General features: G+C 44.4%; 1 protein-coding gene across 1 annotated transcript in view; it reads left to right on the top strand.

Annotated features, from left to right (window-relative positions):
- Positions 1 to 1,613: 1,613 nt before the first annotated feature.
- Positions 1,614 to 26,282, top strand: part of TXLNB (taxilin beta) — a 91,367-nt gene continuing 66,698 nt past the window's right edge. The window contains exon 1 of the mRNA XM_088454148.1: positions 1,614 to 1,708. The gene's annotated coding sequence lies outside the window, so the exon portion shown is untranslated. The remainder of the gene's footprint in view (positions 1,709 to 26,282) is intronic.

The raw sequence follows: 26,282 nt of genomic DNA, 5'->3' as shown, positions 1-26,282 counted from the left end.
ATACAGAGAAAACAAAAGATGGCTTGCTGGAGAAAAAACATGTATTTTTTTTACTAAATGAACTCCTAAATGCTTCAATGATTTAGAGAGTGATGGGAAAAAGGTAAGGATTGGGCGAGAGATCCTATCATTAAGGTACATGAGTGGTGGTGGTAATTTGTACTGTACACATAGGGGGCGTTTCAATTTACCGGGAGTTTAATAGCGCTGGGATGAAGCTCCTGGAGCTATTCACTGCGATATTTACTCTGTCAGGAAGCAGTTAAGTCGGAGAATGCCGGTTCTCGTGACTTAACCTGGGTGCTTAGTCACGAGAGCCGGCATTCTCTGACTGAAGTGCCGGCCGCCCTAAGCCAGAAAACAGCCTCACGGCCGGAACTTTAGTTGGATTTCAGAAATCATTAGTCAGACTGAACAGCGCGCTGAATTGAATAGCTCTGGGAGCTCTCTCCCAGCACTATTCAATTCCTGCTGAATTGCATCGTCCCCACAGAGTCTGATTCAGAGTCGTATGCTATTCCAATATTTACACATTTCAGTGATAGTCCGCAATCTGTGTAGGCATGTGAGTCACACTGCAAATGCTCGCAGCTACTATTTACTCACAGTGTCATTGACAGTCAGGGAGCATTTGTGGGAGGTAACAGAATTTTGGCAATGGTAGCAAAGTTGGCGTGTCGTCAACATTTTCAGGGCGTGTAACAGCCTGGGCCTGTGATTCTGTACATAGTGAAAGTGGCTCTGCCATTCTGCATGACCATAGGGCTACTTAGAAGTATCAGCTACTCACATTATTGAAGGATCTGCAACCAATGCTGCATCTTGGTGCATAGATGCTTGGATTTGCAAAACCACAAAGGCGTCTCAGTACAATACGTTTGTATATTGTCACACAGCAGCTGGGTACAGAATCACAACTTTGACGGCATTAGCATGCATCTGTATAATGACTGTTTGATGCTGTCAAGATGCTGGGCGTTAATTACGCCGGTATGCATGAAGGACAATGCAAAGGACAGCTCTCTCACTAAGAGCTGTCCTTTGTGAGTGTGGGACTTCCGGTTCTATGACCCAAAAATCCTTCTGTGCATGCGCAGACGGACGCGCGCCGCAGGGGGTGCTGGGAGCCGTCCGATTAGATCCCTCCCTGGGTGGGCATCGCGAATAGAAGCCCAAATGGCTTCTATTGGGCAATGCCATCTGAAGATGGCGTTGCCCGCCGTGTCGATGCATTCCGGGGCTTGATGCATATGAGAAATGCGGTTTGACAGCATTTTTTGCTTTGCTGCATCCCGCCCATTGTGTGCATATAACAAAGAGTATATTGTGTACATACAGAGATAATGTAAAATGACAGCATTGTAGGCTTTCACTATTAACACTGAATTTACATTAGGTTACAATTTTTTGTCCACTTACAGTATAACATACACTAATTCACTCAGGATGTATTATTCCATTATTTGTTCAACCCTATAGTCTACATGGGGGGATATCCCACAAAATGCAGTGCACGGCCCCAGCTCTCAGCTGCTGAATAGTCTAAATTTGGCATCTTAGTACCTTCTTCCACAACTGTCATCTGTTCTACTCCTCCCTCTATATAACTTTTGCTGTATGTCCTGCCTTAGTCTCCAGTTGTCTCTTGGACTCTTATCTATTTTCGCTGTATTAACTTGCAACATCCATCTACTTTCCAGCACTTTTGGTAAGTCTATATTTAATTGATTCCTATATTTCTACATATACAGTATATGTACATATCATAGATATTTCCTTACAATGTCATTTAAAAACATGTATATAGATCGATGTTGAAGTAAACTTTCATGTCAAAAATATGGTAGAATTGAATTCATGCTAGTAAAATAAAGTGTTGGTCATGTTCATAAACTGTATCTTAGCAATTTTACCTTATTTGGTTGCTAATATTTTATTGTTGCTGTAAAACCACTATAACAGAACTCATGTTTTCCTATACAATTTATTCATTAGTATATCAGAGTACATTTTTAAATTTAAATTTGTTTTCTCTATCAACAATAATTGTAATATAACTTAATAATATTAATATGTAATATAATGTAATAATATTTATATGATTCATAAAAATACTGTAATTTCAGTTTGTTAGCTTATTTTATTGTCTATATACATGTTGTATTATTTAGGTTAAATATTTTTGTATTTATTTTTATTTTTCATTTTATGTACTGTATGTGTGTTTTGAATTTTTTGCCAATTCTGAGTTTCCATTTGCAATGTATTTTCAAGGATAGTTTTAACAAACCAAGAGAAAGATTTCAGTGGTGCCTAAAATAACTTCTGACTGCACAACAGGTGTCATGTGTCTGAAAGACTGCAGAGAACAGAACATAGGGGGTTGGTTTGAAAAGGAGATGCTAACTTTAGCACAGCATACTATGATCACTGTTTATATTAGAGATGCAGGTTTTTACATAACTTAAAAAATATACACTAGCTGATTTATTAAACACTTTCCCTAGTCTATTGGTAAACTATGATATTTCATTGATATTAAGATACTTCATTGCATAGTTAAGGTTAAAGTAAAACATGAACGAGTACCTTTCATATTTCTCCTGAATATTTAAATATATTTCTCTACACAACTAACATTTCCATATAAGAAGCATAATTACAGAATATATTACCGGGAGGCAATAATGTGATCAAGCCTCAGAAAATGCAGTTTTCTGAGTTTTTACCGCATTTCGCTTATGCACGAAGCTCTGAAAAGCAAAACATTCCAGAGCTTGGTCCCAGTAGGTAACACCATCTACAGGCTATTGGCTTCTTTTCAGAGTTTTTCCTAAGAGGGATCCAATAGAATCCCTCCCAGGGTCCTCTGCAGCTCGCGCCTACACTGGCCAACATCCACACATGCGCAGAAGGACACCAGAAGAACTTCTGGGTAATAAACCTGGAGATCCCCACACCGCAAAGAACAGCTCTTATCGGAAGAGCTGTCCTCTACTTAAATGTTTATGTATATAACGTTACTATACGTAGATATGCATGCAATCAGTGGCAGAATGCATCACATCCAAAATGCAATGCATGATGTGGTCCGTGCCTTGTCTTTTATTGCAGCTTTATTAAAAGTAAAGTATCTGCCCTCCTTACACACTGCAAATCTGAGCACTCCTAAATATTAAACTGACAGAGTGCTGATGTGGTACAAAAAAGTGAAATGACAAAGCATTGTGGTTTTAATTATAATTGTTTGATGGCATTTATCAGTATTTTTATTAACTAGAAGACTGTAGACATGTCACTCAGACTTGGGCCCTGATTCAGACCCACTCGCAAGTGGGCGTACGCACGTTCGGCGTACGTAAAAAAATATTTAAATTCAAGCACTCGCTCGTATTTTCCTACGCAGCTAAAAATCCGCCCCAAACTCAGGCGACCCCTCCTCTGACTAACGAGCGTGCCAAATAGCGAGCGTACATCCCCGAAATGGCTTGAAGGGAACGCACGCACAAGTACAAACCGGAAGTGGAACTGTCAGATTCCGATTACCTGCTCGTTTTTCCGGCCTACCTCCCTCAATCGTATCATGCCAATCAATGTATCAATTAGCTTAATTGTTTGTTTTTTTTCAACACAATGCAATAAACTTTAATCTTGTCCGTGTTTGTATTTGCTCGCAGAATACGTAGGGCTGAAACCTTCGCTTTTATTGATCAAAAGACATGTTAGCCCCAATTAAACAATTGTTCTATTTGTTTGTCTCCCCACAATTTTTCTGTGGTTCATTTCTTTATTTAAATTTGCTTACGCATGTCACTGCATCAAGCCTATCATAACTCTCAAGAGATTTGTGGCCCTGTCGAACACATGACTCATACACTAACCAATAGAATTTGTCCTGTTAATTTCCCAAATACATTAGCCAATCAAATTTTTTTGGGGTGCTTTATTAAAATTATTTTGTCAAAAAAACACCATTGCCATCATGAGATCCGCCGCATTCACCAGGCGCGAACTGCTGGTGCTGACGGAGGTGATGGACAGGAGGATCACCAGTCAGTCTCCACCCATCTCCAATAGGCGCAAGTGTTCCGCATATGCGGAGGTACGTCGACGCCTGCGCTCCTTCGGCTCACGCCGACATATTGGCCAGCTGGAGCGCAGGTGGTCGGACCTGCACCGGCGGACGCCCCGCTTGCTGGCATGCTTTCGCATGCAGATTGCGGAAAGTAAGTGTTCTGGACTGTGGTTTTCAAGTTTATCTTGTGGGCCCTAACTGCGTGTGCATGTTTTCATGTCTGTCCTATTGAGTCATTGTAGTCATATCTGCATGTGCATGTTTTCATGTCTGTCCTATTGAGTCATTGTAGTCATATCTGCAAGTGCATGTTTTCATGTCTGTCCTATTGAGTCATTGTAGTCATATCTGCATGTGCATGTTTTCATGTCTGTCCTATTGAGTCATTGTAGTCATATCTGCATGTGCATGTTTTCATGTCTGTCCTATTGAGTCATCGTAGTCATATCTGCATGTGCATGTTTTCATGTCTGTCCTATTGAGTCATTGTAGTCATATCTGCATGTGCATGTTTTCATGTCTGTCCTATTGAGTCATTGTAGTCATATCTGCATGTGCATGTTTTCATGTCTGTCCTATTGAGTCATTGTAGTCATATCTGCATGTGCATGTTTTCATGTCTGTCCTATTGAGTCATTGTAGTCATATCTGCATGTGCATGTTTTCATGTCTGTCCTATTGAGTCATTGTAGTCATATCTGCATGTGCATGTTTTCATGTCTGTCCTATTGTGGTTTTTTTTTATTTTTATTTTTATTTTTTATTTTTTTGGTTTCCTGTTGAAACTAACCACAATATTTTTGTCATTTTTTAGGGGCACAGCAAACACTATGGCGGCATCGCCACACAAGACGCCGGTCCCGGCCCCTCTCTCCAACCCCCAATTCCTCTATTACCCCCTCCTCCCCAGACCCTGTGGCCAAAATTTCAGGCCTACTTCCCCTCCAGCCCAATTCCCCCTCTCCTCCATCCGTCCCTCCTCCAAATACCCCCTCCCAGGATCCCAAAAACACCTTGCCCCTCGGGTTGGGGAATGTAGCCACCTCCGAGGTGGTCCAGGGAGTGGCTTCTGGCTCTGTCGTTTTGGAGAACGGTATGTTTTTAAAGTTTATTTTGGACACCACAAACTGTTTGTATGTAATCATGTGTCGTCCCCATTTTTTTTGACTTTTTGTCGCCTTAGGGTATTTTTGGGGGTTGTCTTTACCTGTTCCTGCTGATGTCACCATACACATATCACACCTGTGTGCCTTTTTTTAGGGCCCTTGTATTTTTGCCCTTAGACATTTTGGGGTGCTGGGTTTTATCCATGTAATGTTTTTTTGGCCCACAAGCTTGTAAGTTTTGGTTTGCTTGTTTTGTGTTTTTTTACAATGTTGCTTCATTATCGATTTATTAATCCTCAAACTTTTGTCACCCACAGAGGAACAGAGGCGTCGGGAAGAGATCGTTAATTGTGTGGGCCGTATGCGGGAGCAGGTCACCGGGCTTATGCAGGGCCTTGACCATCTGTTGGTCCTCCTTAGGAATTAGTTTTTTTTTTTTCATTTTTTTACAAATTGTTTCTTAATAAATCTGTTTTAAATCAAGCTCTGTCTCATGCGTTTGGAGTAAATCCAAGATTCTTTACACTGACATAAGTAGACTCTTCAAGCAAGGTTTGCCACAGAATCTCACTACAGATTGTGTGTTGTATTTTGAATGCAAACAGGCACAAGAAACACCTCCCAGTACCAATGTCATTTTCCTTTTTTGTGGTGGTCAACATGATAGTTTACACCATTTTTCAGGTTCCTATTTGGTGGCCAAACTGCTTAGGACAATCTTACGAAGGCAACTGATTGTACACGATTCCTTGTTGTGTTGGTTAGTACCCCAAAAACATATTACATTTTAGCTCCACTTGCTTCATTACTGGGTTACCCCTTAGGTAAAATTAACGTTTGGGAGTTTGTTTACACTTGCTTCTAACGTGCCCAAAAAGGAAACAAATTACACTCTCCAAATATTTATTCACAACAGAAATCAAAATACAAAGTGGTCACTCACAAACAAAACACACAGTGATAATCAGAAAAACACCACATACCAAAAACACTAAACAAACACACAACAAATCAAGAACTGGTTGACGAAGGTCCATGCCCACATGATTTCAAAAATATGGCGTTGCAATATTGGTGTCAGAATATATTCCCGAAGTTTCAACAGAAAGGTTTTTGAAGGGTAGCAGGAAGTAGTCATCGTGGGAGTGCCAAAGATTATGCAAACAAACAGAAGATGGTGCAAGAATTAATATCAAAAAAGATGAACGTTAAAAAACCGTAACACATTGGGTATACACACTGTTGTTTGATCAATAATTACCTAAAATATCGGGCCACCACATCATCGCGTATGGCCCCCCCACATACTGACCTCCGACCAACCTCGGGGGGGCCATCCTCAGGTAAGGCAACCTCTGGCTGCATTGGAACACCACTCCTTATGGCGATGTTGTGAAAGATCCCACACAGGACCACAATTTTCGAAACCATATCCGGCAAATACATGAGCTCGCCACCAGAGCGGTGGAGGCATCTGAATCGGCCTTTTAAAAGGCCGATACAGCGCTCCACCACTTGCCTGGTGGCTGTAAGTGCGGTATTAAACTCACTTTGTGGACCTGGTGTGGGAGCCAAATAAGGAGTGAGCAGCCAGGGCATGCAAGGGTATCCACTGTCTCCTGTGAAAAAGAATAGACAACATCAGGATCACTGTGTATCAAGCTTAACATTGTTAGGTACTAAAGGTCTCCACTTACCCAGAAGCCACGTATCACCAGCTTGTAGGTTGGTTAATTTGTGCCATATCCCTGATTGCCGGATGACGAAGGAGTCATGTGCACTTCCTGGTAATTTTGCATTCAGGGACAGGATCTGGAGGGAGGCATCACATACCACCATTACATTCAGGGAGTGATAGTGTTTCCTGTTTCGAAATATGGCCTCCAGCCGTGCTGGAGGCTGAAGTGGTATGTGAGTACCATCCACAACCCCTATGATGTGTGGGAAGCCAGCTATTTGGTAAAAATTGGCCTTGGCCACACTAAGGGCACCCATATCCAAAGGCATTTGAATAAAATGATGGAGGTGCTTGAAAAGTGCCTCCATCACTGCCCTCAGGATCCGGGAAAAGGAGGATTGTGAGATGCCCGCCACTATTCCCACCGTTGTTTGAAACGATCCTGAGGCACAGAAATGTAACACCGCCATAAATTGCGTAAGTGGTGGTATTGCTGTAGGACTGTCAATTTGCCGCTCAAGATCACTCTCTATTAATGAGAGAGTGTCTATGATGATTTTGGGAGGAAGACGGTAGCGTCTTAAAACCTCATCATCAGGCATTCCAAAAAGGGTGACACGTGTTCGAAATATCTGGGGCCTTGCACGCCTACGATGCCTACGCCTGGGACGAGATTGAGGTTGGTCGGCTTCCGGGAGCATGGCCAGAACAATCCACCCAAGATCAACCTGAAATGGCAAGATTGGAATGTAAGGCTTTGGACCCACCCCAAAAGAAAATTAAAAACAACTTAGCTTGATGATACCATCCATTGCTGCTTACATGCCGGGGTATTGTCATGATACGTCCAAACTGAAATTAATCACAAAAATAATTTGACAAATTTCACTCTGTGCATTTTTGTTTCTAAATTTTGTGCTAGACAAAACTTAAAATATGCGAAACACACATTTGTCAAAAGAGCAAAACGACATTGCACACAGTACATCAAAATGGGTTGAAATGTTTGCCAAAAAAGCGAAAGGGCAACCACAAAAAATTTTACAGGATTAATAAGCATTTAAAAATGCGCTAATTAGTTCGCAAATACAAGTCACAATAGTAAGTAGTAAAAATGCGCTAATTAGTTCGCAAATACAAGTCACAATAGTAAGTAGTAAAAATGCGCTAATTAGTTCGCAAATACAAGTCACAATAGTAAGTAGTAAAAATGCGCTAATTAGTTCGCAAATACAAGTCACAATAGTAAGTAGTAAAAATGCGCTAATTAGTTCGCAAATACAAGTCACTATACAAACTGAGAAAAATGCGCTAATTAGTTCACAAATACAAGATAAAAAATGGACTTACCAAGAGCAAATATATAAGAGTCCAAATCAAAAGGTCTTTGGGTCCGAAATTAATAAAAAGCTAAAATATATGAAATTATGGATCCAAAAATTAAAAACAAGAAGAAACACAATGAGACAACAATTGATCAAAAGTTAGACTTCACAAAACTTACCAAATCAAGAAACGAGGCCAAAAAAAAATAAGAGAACGGAAAATAAAAACGCAAATCTACCAAACAAAATAAACTCCAACCGCCAACTCCTTTATCCGCAAACAAGAAACTCCAGCCAAGGTAACCTCCAACAATCCAAAAACGCCACCTCGACTCGAGACACACCAAGCCATAAATAGTGTTTCGTTTCCCGCACAAATTAAGGAGGGATCATAGGAACGCACAATCAATGATGCGGCCGCAAAATAAGGACGCATGTATAAATACGTCACGAAAACACATTAAAATTCTGGTGTATTTCTTGTTTGGACCTCAGACATGGCGACAGACCAGGGAAACAATGCCCAAGAGTCAGACGGTAAGTCTTTCATGCATTTTGTATCAATGATTAATTTGAAACATAAGATTGGGCAAGTTGTGATTTTGTGAAATATGAATATTTACACAAATAGGTGAGGAGGATGACATGGAAGAGGCTGCTGGGCCCAGTATTCCGGCCAAAGCTGCCAAAAAAAAAAAGGCAGCCACATTTCACAAGAAAGGAGATGGAGGTTTTGATACAGAAGTGTGTGGACATCCTGCCACAGGCAGACAGGAATATGAGTCTAAGCCAGAAGGGGAGAATGTGGGAAGAGGTAGCCGTTGCTGTCAATAGGGTGGGTGATTATGTCCGTCTAGCCCGGGATGTCAAACGGCGGTAAGTAAACATTTGCCCCCCCTAAAAACAAACACCATTTTAAACAAAAGGATAATGGCTTCCATTTTTTCCCACAGATGGGGCGACTTCAAATATCGCCTAAAGGAAAAACTCGCGGACAGGGCTAGGCATGCAAGGGGGACAGGTGGGGGTCCCACCCCTGTGTCATTGGAGTTGACGGATTTAGAAGAGCTGGCACAGGGGTGTGTGCAGCCTGTGGAGGTGTTTGGCGTGTCCAACATGGATACGGACATGCCAGACTTTGCGGCTCCTCATGTTGGCCCTGGTAAATCTTTTGATGTCACCAACTCTGAAATGTTATTGTGCCAATATCTAGATTCTAATGTGAGTCTTTTCTCTTTTTTCCTAACAGAGACACAGGCGGATGAGTCTGCTCCAGAGGGGAGCCTTGGCCGCTGAATTTCTACTGGCTCGGCAGGGGAGGAACCAGTACATCCGGCTGAGGACCCTGCAGAAGCCAGTCCAGGGCAATCCCCCTCGCAGGCAGTGTCCCTCCTCACAGAACTCAATTTCAAATTGGATTTCCATACGGAGATTCTGCAGAGGATGGACGCCAGTCTGCTACGGGTGGCTGAGGCCCTGGAGCAAAATGCTGCGGCCAACGTGACCATTGGTCAGGCCCTGGCGGAAAATACCAGGGCCAACATCCGCATCGCCAATGCCCTGGAGCAGCTCGTTCGCCAGCACATGGTGGAGCCGACCTCCCTTCCTGCCGGAACATCAGGATCCTCCACCTCTGGCACAACATCAGCCAATCCTCCAAATGTGCCTAGCCCTGTGCCTAGTCCAGAGGCCACAACATCTGCCTCTGGACAGGCCAGCCCGATGACATCCCGGACCCGGTCTGGCGCCCTCCCTCCCCCATCCAAACGGGTGAAAAAACGGTGACAGCAATGGTGACTTTTCCCACAATCCTTCTGTGCTTGGCTCATATTCCTTTCTGGTCAAAACTTCCCTCTCCTTTCTTGTGAAATGTTTTTAATTTTTTGTTGTATGTTTATGTCAACAGTTATGTTGGGCCAATTTGTTTGATTTTGGGACAGATCTTTGCCAAAAAAAGATGTCCCCAAATTTTTTATTAATTTATTTTTTGTTTGAGCAAGAAATTGACACCAAAAATCTGACATTGGATTGTGAAATTATTGTACAAATGGGTTACATTTAATCCTGGACCAAAAGGCAAAAACTGGCAAAAAAAAAAAAATGGGCTCTTTAAGGAACGTTTAAAAATTCATATAACGAGGCAAATTCAAGAGGCAAAAATAAAATGGTGAGAAAATTAAAACATGATGACATTATTGTTACAATAGGCCCTAACCACCAAATTGAGGGCAAAATAAACCCCCACAAATGTACGCAAATTGATTGTGTCATCCTGACATTAGCAGCTCTGATTTCCACCTGCGTACGGTTTTGTGCTATCCCAAAAAACTGATTGCAATACACATACCAAGCCGGTTTTCAATCCAACACTAATTGCTTTTCAGCCCTCCCGCGATTAATCGCAACAACATCGTGGAGTCCCGGGACGGAGGAGAAGGCCATCGCCAATGTGGTCGAGTAATCCAGACCCTAAGCTGTGCGAGTATTTTGAAGGGAAAGAGGATCATCCAGTGACGTATGAGTCGGTCCGAACACATTTTACGCTCGCATCTGCTAATGTATGTACGCCCCAAAAACGCCTCGCCACGCCTGCGTTTTTCCATCTCCACCCCCGTCAACACCCAAAAACGCCCTGTTCTGTCAATCACATTTGACATGTCACTTCCTGTACGCTATTTGACGAACGAGACCAAAAAAGCTTGCAATCTGCCGTACGCACATGCGCAGTGTTACACCGACGCATGCGCGGTTATTCAACATCGGAACGCAACGAGCGTACTGCTGTTTGCGAGTGGCTCTGAATGAGGGCCTTAGATTTTGCACAGCCTCATAGGTATGGCCTTAGCAAATAGCCTCAAATGTATGGCCTTAGCAAATAGCCTCAAAGGTATGGCCTTAGCAAATAGCCTCAAAGGTATGGCCTTAGCAAATAGTTAAACACTTATTATATACAAGATACCTGTATTTGATATAAAAATACATATGTCTAGAAGTAGGTGAGAATTTCCAGTGATATTCCCATGCATGGCCATCAAGCCATATAAGTGCAAGCAATACATTAAGGTACTGGAGATCTCTCTCTGGAAAAATGTTTAAAATAATATGCCATAGTATGCTGACAATGGCTAACTCCATGTCTAGATGGTGTTAGCCGTAGGGGCATCAATCTGCAAAAAGCTTGTTTTTTTATTTTATTTTTAAAAGCACTGCAGACAGCAATAAAAGAAATGAGGACTGTGGTGACCTGCGCTGCTTTGCTGAACGCAGGAGATATTTGTGACCTATTCTTCTTTCTGCTGTTAGTACAATGTAGCAATAGATAACTAATACAGAAACTGCGGTTTGAGCATGATTTTCGTGGGTGATATTAGACACATAGGGCCTGATTCAGTGTTGCTGCAATTCCAGATGCTTTCTGGCTTAGAATTAAATGCAAATATCCACCAGTATTCAAAGTCGGATGCCGCTCTACAATTGCACTGCCCCCATCCATCCACTTGTGAAAGCAACGCTGCATTTGCACCAGCCCTATCCTTGCTGCAAAAGATCCTTCTGAAAAAGGATGGATATATGCATATGCCCAACTCTGAATAACCCATAATTCTATCTACATGTCCACGACACACTTACCCTATGTGCAAACACCCAGTTGCCACCCATTCACATCAGCCTCAAGTGAAGAAACACCTGAGATCAATAATAGCTCAAAATTGCATATGCAGCGGTGAGTACCCGGATCTCCCTCTATATCATATCACATTGATATCTCAATTGCCTCTTCTTTGGGATTCATGATGATTTTCACACTTTTTCAAGCACTTCTCCCATGTCACCTTTGTAATCCCCATTTGTTATTGAATCTCGCATTTCTCGGGTGCGCGCCTTGCGGTGATGTACACAAGCTTTATGATTCAAGTAAACATCTAATTGAATTGACCACAATGTCTGGTTCCCATGTTTCTAATTTATTTTCTAATTGCTAAAGCCTGGGAATCACTAAATAGCCAATGTTAGAGCTCACCTACTCAGCACATTGGATTGTAATAAATGAAAGGGATGGAAAGTATGTGGGACCCCTGGCATTATAAAATTTGCAGATATTTCTTATGTAAGTAGAAATATGCCTAAAATAGTGTTGGTCATGTTTATTTATACTATAAATATATATGTATATATACTTATATACATATATGTACATATATATATATATATACAGCTATATATGCAATTGTAAAGCGCAACGGAATATGCTGCGCTATATAAGAAACTGTTAATAAATAAAATATGCAGTTGTGAAAATAAGCAATAACTTATTTTCTCATTGTTACATTCTTCGTCTGACCCAGGTCCTAACTTTTGAGCCCCGTAGAGTGCTCTGCCTCAGCTGTCAGGGCTCATAGCAGCTGCTATCCCTGCTACCTTAATAATTAGGCTCTGATTCTCATCTGACAAATTTACATTTTGATTTTAATACTTTTTACAGAGGAGCATTTTGAGGAAATTAAGCACACTTCTTCCTATGCCTAACATTACAAAAAATAAAAGTTGAAATGGTTGTGGCTGACCTAGCTGTAAGTAACCTGTAATTCCCTGAACAGCCCTAAGATTTCCACCTAGTTGATGAGTCGTCTGTCTTTGTAAATGTTCTCCTATTGAACAGAGGGCCTGATTCAGACCCAGTCGCAAGCGCTGTGCCCTCGCAACCGGGTCGATGGTGGGCCAGTGTGCATGCGCACAACGTGCAAGACCCGGCTAGTGACGGGCAATCCGTCGCTCCGGGTCTCACACCAAACGGGGCGAGCTGTCGATGTTGAGTGTCCCATGTGAACGCCTGCCGTTTGGGCTGCCACCCCCCTGGCCCGCCTTCCAAACCGGGCGAGCTGTCGATGTTGAGTGTCCCATGTGAACGCCTGCCGTTTGGGGGCTGCCCCACTGACATCACGAGTGATGTCAGTGGAGAGATCAGGGCCAGAGATGTACACATTATAGGCTCTGGGCCTGATTCAGACCCGCTCGCGAGCGCTAAGCGCTCGCAAGCGGGTCGATGTTGGCCCAGTACGCATGCTGCAAATGGTTTGCTTCATCATTTAATCATCTATGCATACAGTAGCTGGACATAACTTCCAACTTCAAGAGCAAAATTCCACTTTGTTTTTCTGTATGTGTTTCACATAAGTTGTACTTGCAGCCCCCTTCGCCCGGAGTAGCAGAATGGGGCATACAAGCTGCAGGAGGGTGCACATGTACTGTAAATGCGTCACACATCCTGAAGTTATGGTCTGAGTAGGCCACATCTCCAGATACTTGTTACCAGGTTTATCTCTTTTGGGTGTTACACCCAAAGTGCAAATATCCGTGCTGATAATAATCAGCATAGGTTTTTGCAGTGTTAAAAAAATACATGAATTAAAATAAAAGTTTATAAAATGACATTACCACAAAGTGAAACAAACACCAGCGCTCATAGGAACTGATTCAGCAAGGATTGCTATTATGCTAATGCGCACGCAACGCAGTTGCTAATATCAGCGGTGATATTCAAATGATTGCATTTGCATTGCGATCCCAGCCTAACATAAGGACACCCACTTCCCCTTACTCACATCAGTATACTTTAGCAATATAGCGAACTAATCTGTAAAATCAAGTAACATCAGACCCATATGCACACTTGCACAAGCCCAGACCTTACTCAGAAATTGCTAACTTCCACGCATGCTATGAGACCTCAGACAGCATATGGCATCACAGTGGCTAATTTGTTCACGCCCCTGCGAGTGTAGTGGTTATTTCTTATCCTTCTTATCTTGATCTAATATAGGGACTGATTTATTACGGATCACAATATCGCGTACGCATGCAGTTCAACTGCGGTAGCATGCTAATTAGGGGTGAGCGGGTTCGGATTTCTGAAATCCGAACCCCCCCGAGCCCCCCCGATCCGAGGCAGATCCGAGTCAGGCTCGACTTTTCCCGCCTGACTCGGATTCTGAAATCGAGGCAAAACGTCATCATCCCGCCTTCCGAGTCTCGCGGGTTTTGGAACCTATATAAGGTACCCGCGTCGGCGCCATTTTCTCACTCGGCTGTGGACAGTGAAGAGGGAGGGTGGGAGTTAGGGCTGGCTGGGCTGTGTAGTGTAGTGTAGTGCAGAGTAGTGTAGTGCAGAGTAGTGTTGTGCTGTGCTGTACTGCGCTGTGCTGCTGTTGTCCACTACTTCAAAGTCCATAGGGGCTGGCTGTGTTGTGCTGTGCTGCTGTTGTTAATAGGGGCTGTGTCCACTACTTCAAAGTCCATAGGGGCTGGCTGGACTGTGTTCTCCATAGGGTCTGTGTCCACTCCAAAGTCCTGTGCAGTGTCCCAGTCCTAAAGGGGTGCTGTAGTGTTGTCCAGGGGATGCTCTGTCCATCAGGGGTGCTCCCCCCAAGTGCTAAAAAAATAATATTTTTTGTGTGTTTGTGAATTGTGTGCGCAGTAGCCGCACGTGCATCACCAAAGTAGTGCCAAGCGTGCGCCTGTGTCATAAGTAAAGGGCTGGCTGGCTTGACCGTTAAAGGGTGCTGTAACCCCCAAAGTACACTCCAGTCCAAACCAAAAAAAAAATAATTTTCTGTGTTTGTGAATTGTGTGCGCAGTAGCCGCACGTGCATCAACAAAGTAGTGCCAAGTGTGCGCCTGTGTCATAAGTAAAGGGCCGGCTGGCTTGACCGTTAAAGGGTGCTGTAACCCCCAAAGTACACTCCAGTCCAAACCAAAAAAAAAATTATTTTCTGTGTTTGTGAATTGTGTGCGCAGTAGCCGCACGTGCATCAACAAAGTAGTGCCAAGCGTGCGCCTGTGTCATAAGTAAAGGGCCGGCTGGCTTGACTGTTAAAGGGTGCTGTAACCCCCAAAGTACACTCCAGTCCAAACCAAAAAAAAAATTATTTTCTGTGTTTGTGAATTGTGTGCGCAGTAGCCGCACGTGCATCAACAAAGTAGTGCCAAGCGTGCGCCTGTGTCATAAGTAAAGGGCCGGCTGGCTTGACCGTTAAAGGGTGCTGTAACCCCCAGAGTACACTCCAGTCCAAACCAAAAAAAAAATTATTTTCTGTGTTTGTGAATTGTGTGCGCAGTAGCCGCACGTGCATCAACAAAGTAGTGCCAAGCGTGCGCCTGTGTCATAAGTAAAGGGCCGGCTGGCTTGACCGTTAAAGGGTGCTGTAACCCCCAAAGTACACTCCAGTCCAAACCAAAAAAAAAATTATTTTCTGTGTTTGTGAATTGTGTGCGCAGTAGCCGCAAGTGCATCAACAAAGTAGTGCCAAGCGTGCGCCTGTGTCATAAGTAAAGGGCCGGCTGGCTTGACCGTTAAAGGGTGCTGTAACCCCCAAAGTACACTCCAGTCCAAACCAAAAAAAAAATTATTTTCTGTGTTTGTGAATTGTGTGCGCAGTAGCCGCACGTGCATCAACAAAGTAGTGCCAAGTGTGCGCCTGTGTCCTAAGTAAAGGGCCGGCTGGCTTGACCGTTAAAGGGTGCTGTAACCCCCAAAGTACACTCCAGTCCAAACCAAAAAAAAAATTATTTTCTGTGTTTGTGAATTGTGTGCGCAGTAGCCGCACGTGCATCAACAAAGGAGCAGCGCCAAGCGTGCGCCTGTGTCCCATAAGTAAAGAGCCGGCTGGCTCATTTCTTAAAGGTTGGTGTAACCCACAAAGTGCACTACTCTCCAGCAAAAATAAAAAAATATTTTCTGTGTTTAGCCGCACGTATATATCAAATCGATATAACATAAATGGAGGACCAAACTTTCTCCGATAAAAATAAAATAGAGAAAGATCAAGAACCACTTCCACCTACTGCTGAAGCTGCTGCCACTAGTCATGACATAGACGATAACATGCCATCAACGTCATCTGCCAAGGCCGATGCCCAATGTCATAATAGAGGGCACATACAATCCTAAATGACAAAGTTCAGGAAAATGACCTTGAAAAAAACATTTAAATCAGCTGAAGAGAAACGTAAACTTGCCAATATGCCATTTACGACACGGAGTGGCAAGGAACGGCTAAGGTCGATCCCTAGTATGTTCACGACTAGTGGTTCAGCTTCACATGACGATGGAAGCCCTCCTCCCACTAAAAAAATCAAAAGAGTTAAGCTGGCAAAAGCACAGCGAAGAACTGTGCTTTCTAAGAAGATATCACAAATCCCCAAGGAGAGTCCAAGTGTGGTGGTGGTTGCAATGCCTGACCTTCCCAGCACTGGACGGGAAGAGGTGGCTCTTTCCACCATTTGCACGCCCCCTGCAAGTGCTGAAAGGAGCACCCACAGTCCACTTGCTGATATGCAAATTGAAGATGTCACTGTTGAAGTACAACAGGATGAGGATACTGGTGTAGCTGGCGCTGAGGAGGAAGTTGGCGAGGAGGATTCTGATGGTGATGTGGTTTGTTTAAATCAGGCTCCGGGGGAGACAGTTGTTGTCCGTGGGATGAAAAAGCCCATCACGGTCATGCCTGGGCAGAAGACCAAACATTCCACCTCTTTACTCTGGCAATATTTCTATCCAAATCCGGACAACAACTGTCTTGCCATATGTACCTTATGTAAAGGTGGAATAAGTAGGGGTAGGGACGTTAACCACCTAGGAACATCCTCCCTTATACGGCACCTGCAGCACGTTCATAATAAGTTACTGTCAAGTTCAGAAACTTTGGCTAAGACCGTAAGCAGTCCAGGGACACCTAAATCCCGTTGTCCTGTTGTATCCAAGTGCCTGCAAACCACACCGTCAACTCCCGCCTCGTCAATTTCCTCCTTAGTCAGGATCGGAAGTAGTCCTGCAGGCCATGTCACTGGCATGACTGACTCTCCTTTCCGGGAATCCTCCGGAGGATCCTGCATTGCTACACCTCCAGCTGCCGCTGTTGCTGCTGCTGGGAGTCGTTCATCATCCCAGAGAGGAAGTAGGAACACCACTACTTTTACTAAACAATTGACCCTCCAACAGTCCTTAGCGAGGAGGATGAAGTACGACAGCAGTCATTCTGAAGCAAAACGTATAACTGAGGCCTTGACTGCTATGTTGGTGTTAGACGTGCGTCCGGTATCCGCCATTAGTGCAGTGGGATTTAGACAATTGCTGGAGGTAGTGTGTCCCCGGTTCCAAATCCCGTCTAGATTCCACTTCACTAGGCAGGCGATACCGAGACTGTACAGAAACGTCAGAAAAAGTGTCCTCAGTGTCCTGAAAAATGCCGTTGTACCCAATATCCACTTAACCACGGACATGTGGACAAGTGGAACAGGGCAGACTAAGGACTATATGACTGTGACAGCCCACTGGGTACATGTATCACCTTACGCAGCAACAGCAGCAGCGTCACCAGTCGCAGCATCTCAGAAACGCCAGCTCGTTCCAAGGCAGGCTACGCTGTGTATCACCGGTTTCAGTAAGAGGCACACCGCCGACAACCTCTTAGAGAAACTGAGGGAAATCATCGCCCAGTGGCTTACCCCACTTAGACTCTCCTGGGGATTTGTGATATCTGACAACGCCACCAATATTGTGTGGGCATTACATCTGGGCAAATTCCAGCACGTCCCATGTTTTGCTCACACAATAAACTTGGTGGTGCAGAATTTTCTTAAAAGCGACAGGAGCGTGCAGGAGACGCTTTGGGTGGCCCGAATAATTTCAGGCCACTTTCGCCATTCAGCGACTGCGTGCCGAAGACTGGAGCGCCAGTAAACACTCTTGAACCTGCCCCGCCATCACCTGAAGCAAGAGGTTGTGACGCGGTGGAACTCAACCCTCTATATGCTTCAGAGGATGGAGGAGCAGCAAAAGGCCATTCAAGCCTATACATCCACCTATGACATAGGCAAAGGAGGGGGTATGCACCTGACTCAAGCGCAGTGGAGAATGATTTCCGTGTTGTGCAAGGTTCTCCAGCCCTTCGAACTTGCCACATGTGAAGTCAGTTCAGACACTGCCAGCTTGAGTCAGGTCATTCCCCTCATCAGGCTTTTGCAGAAGCAGCTGGAGAAAGTGAAGGAGGAGCTAAGACGGAGCGATTCCGCTCGGCATGTGGGACTTGTGGATGAAGCCCTTCATTCGCTTTGCCAGGATTCCAGGGTGGTCAATCTGTTGAAATCAGACCACTACATTTTGGCCACCATGCTCGATCCTAGGTTTAAAGCCTATGTGGTGTCTCTCTTTCCGGCTGACACAAGCCTGCAGAGGTGCAAAGACCTGCTGGTGAACACACTGTCAGCTGAAGCGGAACGTGACACGTCAACAGCTCCTTCTTCATTTTCTCCCGCAACTGGGGCTGCCAGGAAAAAACTTAGGTATCCTAAGCAACCCGCTGGCGGTGATGCAGGGCAGGCAGGACCAAGTTTGGACATCTGGTCCGGACTGAAGGACCTGGCAACAATTTCTGACATGTCTACTGTCACTGCATATGATACTGTCACCATTGACAGAATGGTGGAGGATTACATCGGTGACAGCATCCAAGTAGGCATGTCAGACAGTCCATACCTGTACTGGCAGGAAAAAGAGGCAATTTGGAGGCCCCTGTACAAACTGGCTCTATTTTACCTGAGTTGCCCCCCCTCCAGTGTGTACTCCGAAAGAGTGTTTAGTGCAGCCGGGAACCTTGTCAGCGAAAGGCGTAGGAGGTTGCTTCCACAGAATGTGGAGAAGATGATGTTCATCAAAATGAATTATCAGCTCTTCCAGGGAGACCAGCCTCCAGAACGTACAGAGGGACCTGTGGTGGTGGATTCAAGTGGGGACGAGTTAATACTTTGTGAGGATGAGGATGTACACACTGAAGAGGGTGAGGAATCGGTGGATGAGGAGGATGAGGATGACATCTTGCCTCTGTAGAGACAGTTTGTGCAGGGACACATTAATTGCCAGCTTGTTTTGTGGGGGCCCAAACGAACCAATCATTTCAGCCACAGTTGTGTGGCAGACCCTGGCGCTGAAATGATTGGTTTGTTAAAGTGTGCATGTCCTGTTTATACAACATAAGGGTGGGTGGGAGGGTCCAAGGACAATTCTATCTTGCACCTCTTTTTTTTCTTTGCATTATGTACAGTTTGGGGCCTAGTTTTTCAAACTGCCATCCTGTCTGCCACTGCAGTATCACGCCTAGATGGGTCACGTGTTTGTGCCGCCCACTCGTGTCGCTTAGCATAGTCATCCAGCTACCTCGGTGCAACCTTTTGGACATAAAAACACTATTGTGAGGTGTGAGGTGTTCAGAATAGACTGGAAATGAGTGGAAATTAAGGTTATTGAGGTTAATAATAGCATAGGAGCAGAAAAACCTACAAATTCTGTGATTTTAGCTGTTTTTATGCTTTTTTTCAAAAAAATACAGATCCAAAACACAAAACCCAGAACCCAAAACACGGAAGGGTGGTTTTGGCAAAACCAATCCAGATCCAAAACACGAAGAAAGATCCAGATCCAAAACCAAAACACGAAAAGTGGCCGGTGCACACCCCTAATGCTAATCCATTGCGGTCGCAATGCAAATTCAGCAATCCATACAGACGCCTACTTTACACTGCAAACATCCGTAATGTTTAGCAGAATAGCGAAACCATCGGTACAATCGAGTACCATCGCAGCCTCACGCACACTTGCACAAGCTCTGACCTTACTCAGAAATTGCTAACACACATGCATGCTATGAGACCTGAGACTGCGTATGGCATCGCAGTGCTTAATTTATGCACGCCCCTGCAATGGCATGCCTGTGTTTCTCCGACCACCCCTTCCATTACCACCCACAAACGGCACTTCCTGTCAATCACTCTGCGATGGGTTTGCGTAGCTGCTGCGGTCGCAGTCTCCATTGCAGCGGCCGGTACGCGCACTGCGATGCATGCGCAGTGCGAAACAATCAGCAGATTGCGTGCATATTCGAAGTTGCGTGCGGTAGTGAATCAGGCCCTAGTCTGGACTTATTACTACTATGGCCTTGTATAGTTTATTTAAACAAATGTGTTAATTCTAACCCTTATCATTTCGTGAATAGGCCAATTATGTTTAAAAAAAATGTGCCCCCATTTATTATTATAAGTACTATCTGTGCCCCATTATTTTTATTAATAACATATTAGCCTTTAGTAATATATATGCCCCGTAGATATAATTAATAAATGTAGTGCCATCATAATTTAAAACAATATTTGTGTCACCTTAAATTTGAATACAGGATACAAGAATTTGCACCATTAAAGTATTAAAGTGGGTTATGAATGAACTTCATGTCTTCAAATAGTTTCATTAATAAAAATGTATTAATGCATATATAGGAGTGCAAGGAAACAGTGCACATCATGCAATTCTATGCAAAGCAGAAACCATATGACTAAAGTTGAAATATGTTATAAAGTACCAACCAATCAGCTCATAAGTGTCATTCTTCAAACACAGGGCCTGATTCAGAGCCGCTCGTAAGCGGCCGCTCGATCGCTCCGGGTTGTAATACGCATGTGCAAAACCAGTCATTGCGGTCGGAAATTGTGTGCTCGCAAAATAGCGAATGCCTGCTAATTTGAGTAACAGAATGAGGCATTTGTGGGTGGTAACAGGGGAAGGTGCTTGATAACGGGGAGTGGAGATCCGAAAGCAGGCGTGCCAAACGGTCAAAATGGGCGTTTTAAGGGTGGGCATAATTAACAAAGCAGCGTCATTGACCACGTCACTTGGTTGTCTTTTAGCCTGAACTGCTCACATGATTGCGGTAGGAAAATGCTACCACAAGCACTCCGAGCAGTTCATACGCCTTTCAATGTACTCGATTAATCTAATAAATAGCGGAGATGACGTAGGATGCGAGCGGCCAAGGGGCGTTTTTTTAAAAATAGCGAGCGCATGTTTTGTTCGCTCGTTCAGACATAGAGGCGTCAACAGACCGCAAAGAGCAAGCTCTCTATTTAAATATCCGGCCCCTTTTTCTGAACGAGCAAGCGCAAATAGCGTCCGGCTCTGAATCAGGCCCACAGCCTGTAAAGTGTGTGGTGAGAGGGGCGGTCTCTAGCGTGAATTGCCCACATTCTCGTAGTATCAGCTCCCTCCAAGGAAGAGGAAAACAAGATTGGCACATTCTGCACCTACAATAGAAGTTTGGAATTCCAGGCTTTCTGGGATGCACAGCTCAAACTGGAAATATAGAATTCTGGGTTTTCCAGGTCGCCCAGAGCCAGCAGGAAGTCAGCAGCACGGGATGGGTTTAAAACTCCCACACACCTGATGCTCCTTGCTCCTGATGCTGGACAAACTGGCCCGGCCATAGGCCAGGGGTGGTGGTTAGCATTAGGGTGCCAGGACCTGGAAGGTCCACAGACATTAGCACAAGGAGTGCTGGGACATTTACTTTTATGTATATTTGCTCATTATCTGTTATGTGCCTGTGTGTATCCAGGCCTATGCTCACGTATTCTAAGGTGCAGTGTTTGGTGGCATTAAAAGTACCTGCCTGTCTGGAGTCCTCATTCCTATACCCCGTGTTCTGCCATTACTTGGGACATAAATGGAGTCCCCTGATCTGTAAGGATTTCTTTCTTCTTTTTCATTTGTTTGGACTGGTGATAAATAAGCCAAGTATTTGAACAAATGATCAGCTTGAGGAGATAGCTTGAGACAGTGGTGGATGCAATGGAGTAGGAAGCATGTGGTGGGCTCGGGAGAGAGGCTGCTGCCGCTGAGCAGCAGCAGTTTCTGCTATCTCCATGCCCAATGTGCCGGCCAGCTATAATGGGCAGGGGAGAAGTGTTATGAGGGGAAGGTGTAATCATTCCTGGATCCGCCTCTTACTTGTGAAAGGTCAGAACCAGTAATTCAGTCTGAGGATGATGAGAGCAAGTCGGGGCCAGAGCCAGATATCAGTCCAGTTCAAGAATGGTGAGAGCAGACGAGGGCAGCAGAGACAGATATCAGTCCAAGAATAGTGAGAGCAGGTGGAGGCAGAGGGCCTGATTCAGACCCGCTCGCGAGCGCTGAGTCGATGTTGAACCGTCGTGCGTATGCAAGAGACCTGAATAATGACGGCCAAGCCGTCGTTATGGGTCTCGCACCAAAGGGGGCGTGCTGTCGATGTTGATTGACAGCATGCCCCCTTTGGTGGGCGTGCCGTGGTGTGGCTGCCCAGACGGAGGCGTTCCCATGGGAACGCCTACCGTCTGGGGCCGGCCCCACTGACATCACTAGTGATGTCAGTGGAAGTGCTTTTGGGTCTAATAGAGCCAAAAGCACTCCAGGGCTTGCGGCAGCGAGACCCTACCGCAGGGTCTCGTCGCAAGCCTGATGGTCGCGATGGTCTTGACCATCGCGACCATCATTTTGGCCACTCACTATAGCTGTGGGTGGTCACCCACAGCTATGCGAGCAGCCAGGAGGCCGCTCCAAATAGTAAGAGGGCCGGCCCTGATTCAGAGCGAGCGCTCTGTCAGAGCGTCCGGCTCTGAATCAGGGCCAGAGACAGATATCAGTCCAAGGGTATATTTATCAAAGCTTGCCTGAAATTGAATCTAATCAAATGTAGAAATCACTGTCAAAATCCCACATTTACAAAAATTCGATTTTGTAAATCAAACTGGATGTGGTTCGAATTTGACTAGTGATTTCTTGTAGATTTTGGATGCCCATGTCGAAATCGAACACCAAATTGAACACAAAATCGAACTTAAAATCCCCAAATAATAGACCTGCTTCATGCTGACGATTTTAGCATGAGCAGGTGCCAGTTACACAGAAACATGCACAGATCTGTGAGATCCATGCATGCTTCTGTGTGAAAAAACTATTAAAAGTGTAAAATAAAAAAAACAAAGTTACATGGGGTCCTTCCCTAAATGCACAACCAGCTCTGGGCTTTTCTGAGCCAGTCCTGTTTATGAAAATACAGGGCGGGGGAAAGATGTAGGGATCCCCCATATTTTCAACAACCAGCACCAGGCTAAGTGAGTCAGTCCTGGTTTTGGAAATATGGGGGCCAAAATGAGTAGGAGTCCCCTATATTTTCCAAAACTAGCACCGGACTCTTTCTAGCGGGGGTGTAATGCAATCGGGATACCCTTTCACTGAGTCCCCCAGCCAAAGTATTAACACATAACCTTTATTAACCTAGTTGGCGGGAACCGCATATTGGCTAAGAGAGCGGTGGCTCTCCTCTCTCAGCCAATGAACGCTCTGTGTGAAATGCCATGGCTGAGCAGTCATTCGGGAAGTACAGTCCTTAGAGGATGGTACTTAAGTTTGTGGCTTGGGTCTTGGTGTTTTGCGAAGACGTGGATGCCTACATGGAGAAGAGGAAGTGAATGGCTACAGGGATTATAGGTGAGTATGCGAGTGTAACCCCAGCTAGAAATAGTCCGGTGCTGGTTTTGGAAAATATGCGGGATCCCTTCTCATTTTGTCCCCTGTATTTCCAAAACTAGGACTGTCTCACTGAGCCAGGTGCTGATTGTTGGAAATATGGGGGAACCCTATGTCTTTTTTCTCTGTATTTTCACAACTTTTTCCCTCCAGCACACTGCAGCAATATCAACAAAAATACTTGAATCCTACATAATAATAGAAATTCAGAGGTATTGGTTACATACATTTGCAAATATATGAATAAGCGCCGGGCCAACGTCAAGGCTCCTCTATACCAGCGTCCCTAACATTATGGGGTTCACGTCCGAGGCGCAGGGAACCCCAAAAGAATCCAGCCAAGGACCATCCCCAGGGCATCACACGAAAAAGGGAAAAAAGGTGATAGTGAAGTATAAAGTATAGATTGGTAAAGATAAATCAATAAGTGTTAATATAATGAGAAAGAGTTAAAATTACATAAATAATAGACAAATAAATATAAAGGTGATGAAAAAATATCTAAGTGAATTAAGTGGTGATGCCCTGAAAAAGGCCCAGCCAGAGCAAATCCGGGGGCCCCATGTCCAAACGCTCACCTCAAAATAATTGTTGCTACCTAATAGTAGCACCTACTCTGGGTCATATAATTACAAATTAATGTACTGCATGATAACAGCACATGTATAAGCCGAGAGCTGACTCACCTAGGAGGTACCCCAGAAACCTTCAAATGGCACTGTACGGACCAGCACATCCTCCCAATGCTGGCTCCCTTCATGTCTCACAGAACTGCAAACAAAAAGTATGGTGGTCGCTCACAACAGCACCGCAGGGCAGGGGATGCTGTTTCTATACTTTACACTTCACTATCACCTTTTTTCCCTTTTTCGTGTGATGCCCTGGGGATGGTCCTTGGCTGGATTCTTTTGGGGTTCCCTGCACCTCGGACGTGAACCCCATAATGTTAGGGACGCTGGAATAGAGGAGCCCTGACATTGGCCCGGTGCTTATTCATATATTTGCAAATGTAGTCATCCTGCTGTCTCTGCAGCCACTGGGAGCATCATCAGGATGCTCCGGGCAGTGCTGCATTTCCCTGTGCTGGCGGCCCTCTGCCTCCGGTGTGCGACATCATGACATTATGTGGTGGAGGCGGCACAGGGCACCCAGCCAGCTAGTTACTGTGCTGCTGGCCGCACAGTTTGCCAATTTATCCCAGCACGACTAGGTATATGGCCCCAAATTAAAAAAAATATATGATTAAAGTCAAGCAGCTCATATCCAGTGACGTCTCTATCTTCACCTGGTGTGAGCAGCGGTGGGGAGCCTGAACTTGAGGGGTGTGAGGGGTGTGGCCTCACGGCCCGAACCTCCGTTGTTTGTCACACCGGGGGTGCCAGAGGCGCAGGCTACCCCCAGGGACCAGCCTGCGTGAAGTGCCAGCTCCCTCACTGTGTCAGGAGCCGAGTGCTGCAATGTAATGCAGCACCTGGCTCCTATCACTGAGGGGGAGCTAGCACTTTGGTGTCACCCCTCGGTTGGCGACACCCGGGTGCGGCCCGCACCCCCCTTGTGATGCCATTGCTCATATCACATAAAAGTGTACATTGTCTTATTATTGCGCAGGGCTTAGTTCTGTTAAACATAAATATGTTATGATATATTTTTCTTTTTTTTTCTCTGCAATGTCATTGCAGATAAAGTGCACATATACCCGCTATGTAATTCTATTTGCCTGTAAACTGCAACAAGCTGTGTTATTTTATCCTGCTATTATACAAACCCATTTCATCTGTTGAATCACATCTGAATAACTGATTTTAAATGTTTTAAGGTGGTTTTCTTTTGCATTCAGCTGCTGTTAAGAATGTATGAAGGGCAGTATCTATAATCTGTCCAGTTATCAGAGCTGGCTTTAGATCACAGGTTGGCTAGTCTTTGTGGACATAGCTATAAATATTACCTTTTACTCAATAATCAATTTCTAACCACATGGAAAAATACAACCTGTGCCTTATTTATTGACAGCATGCAAGAAGTGTTCACATAATTATATATTCCACCTAATCAATCATCTGTCTTCTTACACTGTCATAGGTAAACATATAGTAAAACAAGAAAATAGCATATATAATAATATAGGTAATGGCCTTGTAGATGCAAAGTGTCTTTTATTTAATAGTCACAATTGAAAACAAAATAAAATTCCTGATTCAGTCAGGTTTGCTGTTTACTTAGTATCACATTATTTTCATAAAAAAGGAAACTTCCTACTGTAATTGCTCCTATCCATCATTTTTGTTAGATGCCGCAAGGGAACACCACAAGTTAGTTGTGGCACTTAATTATTTAGAAGTAATCCATGATAGTCCGTAAATCATGAGCATTGTTGAAAAACTAAACTATGACTCACTTATTGCGCTTTTAGAGGTGATCAGCACATTTGCATTGATTTGTAATGTGCCACAGTGTTCTGCTGCTCTGGACAGTGGGGAACACACAGCATACATAAAACAGGGACACACAGGGAGACAAAATTAATGTAGATGTTAAAACAAAGGTAATGGGTGGGGATGGGGGGCATGCTCATGAGTAATATTATAATCTAGTGAGAAAAGGAAATACCTGAAACAAGAGGAGAGAGTGGTGATTGGGACAGTACTAGTGTACTAGTATGTGTAGCATATGTGTGAGTACTTGTAGTACTGGTTTTAGTAAAGAGGTG

Source organism: Taudactylus pleione, unplaced genomic scaffold, assembly GCF_031769625.1.
Source record: "Taudactylus pleione unplaced genomic scaffold, aTauple2 ptg000006l, whole genome shotgun sequence".
Taxonomy (NCBI): Eukaryota; Metazoa; Chordata; class Amphibia; order Anura; family Myobatrachidae; genus Taudactylus; species Taudactylus pleione.
Note: the sequence above shows the minus strand (reverse complement) of the source record. Positions and strands in the feature narration are given on the sequence as shown.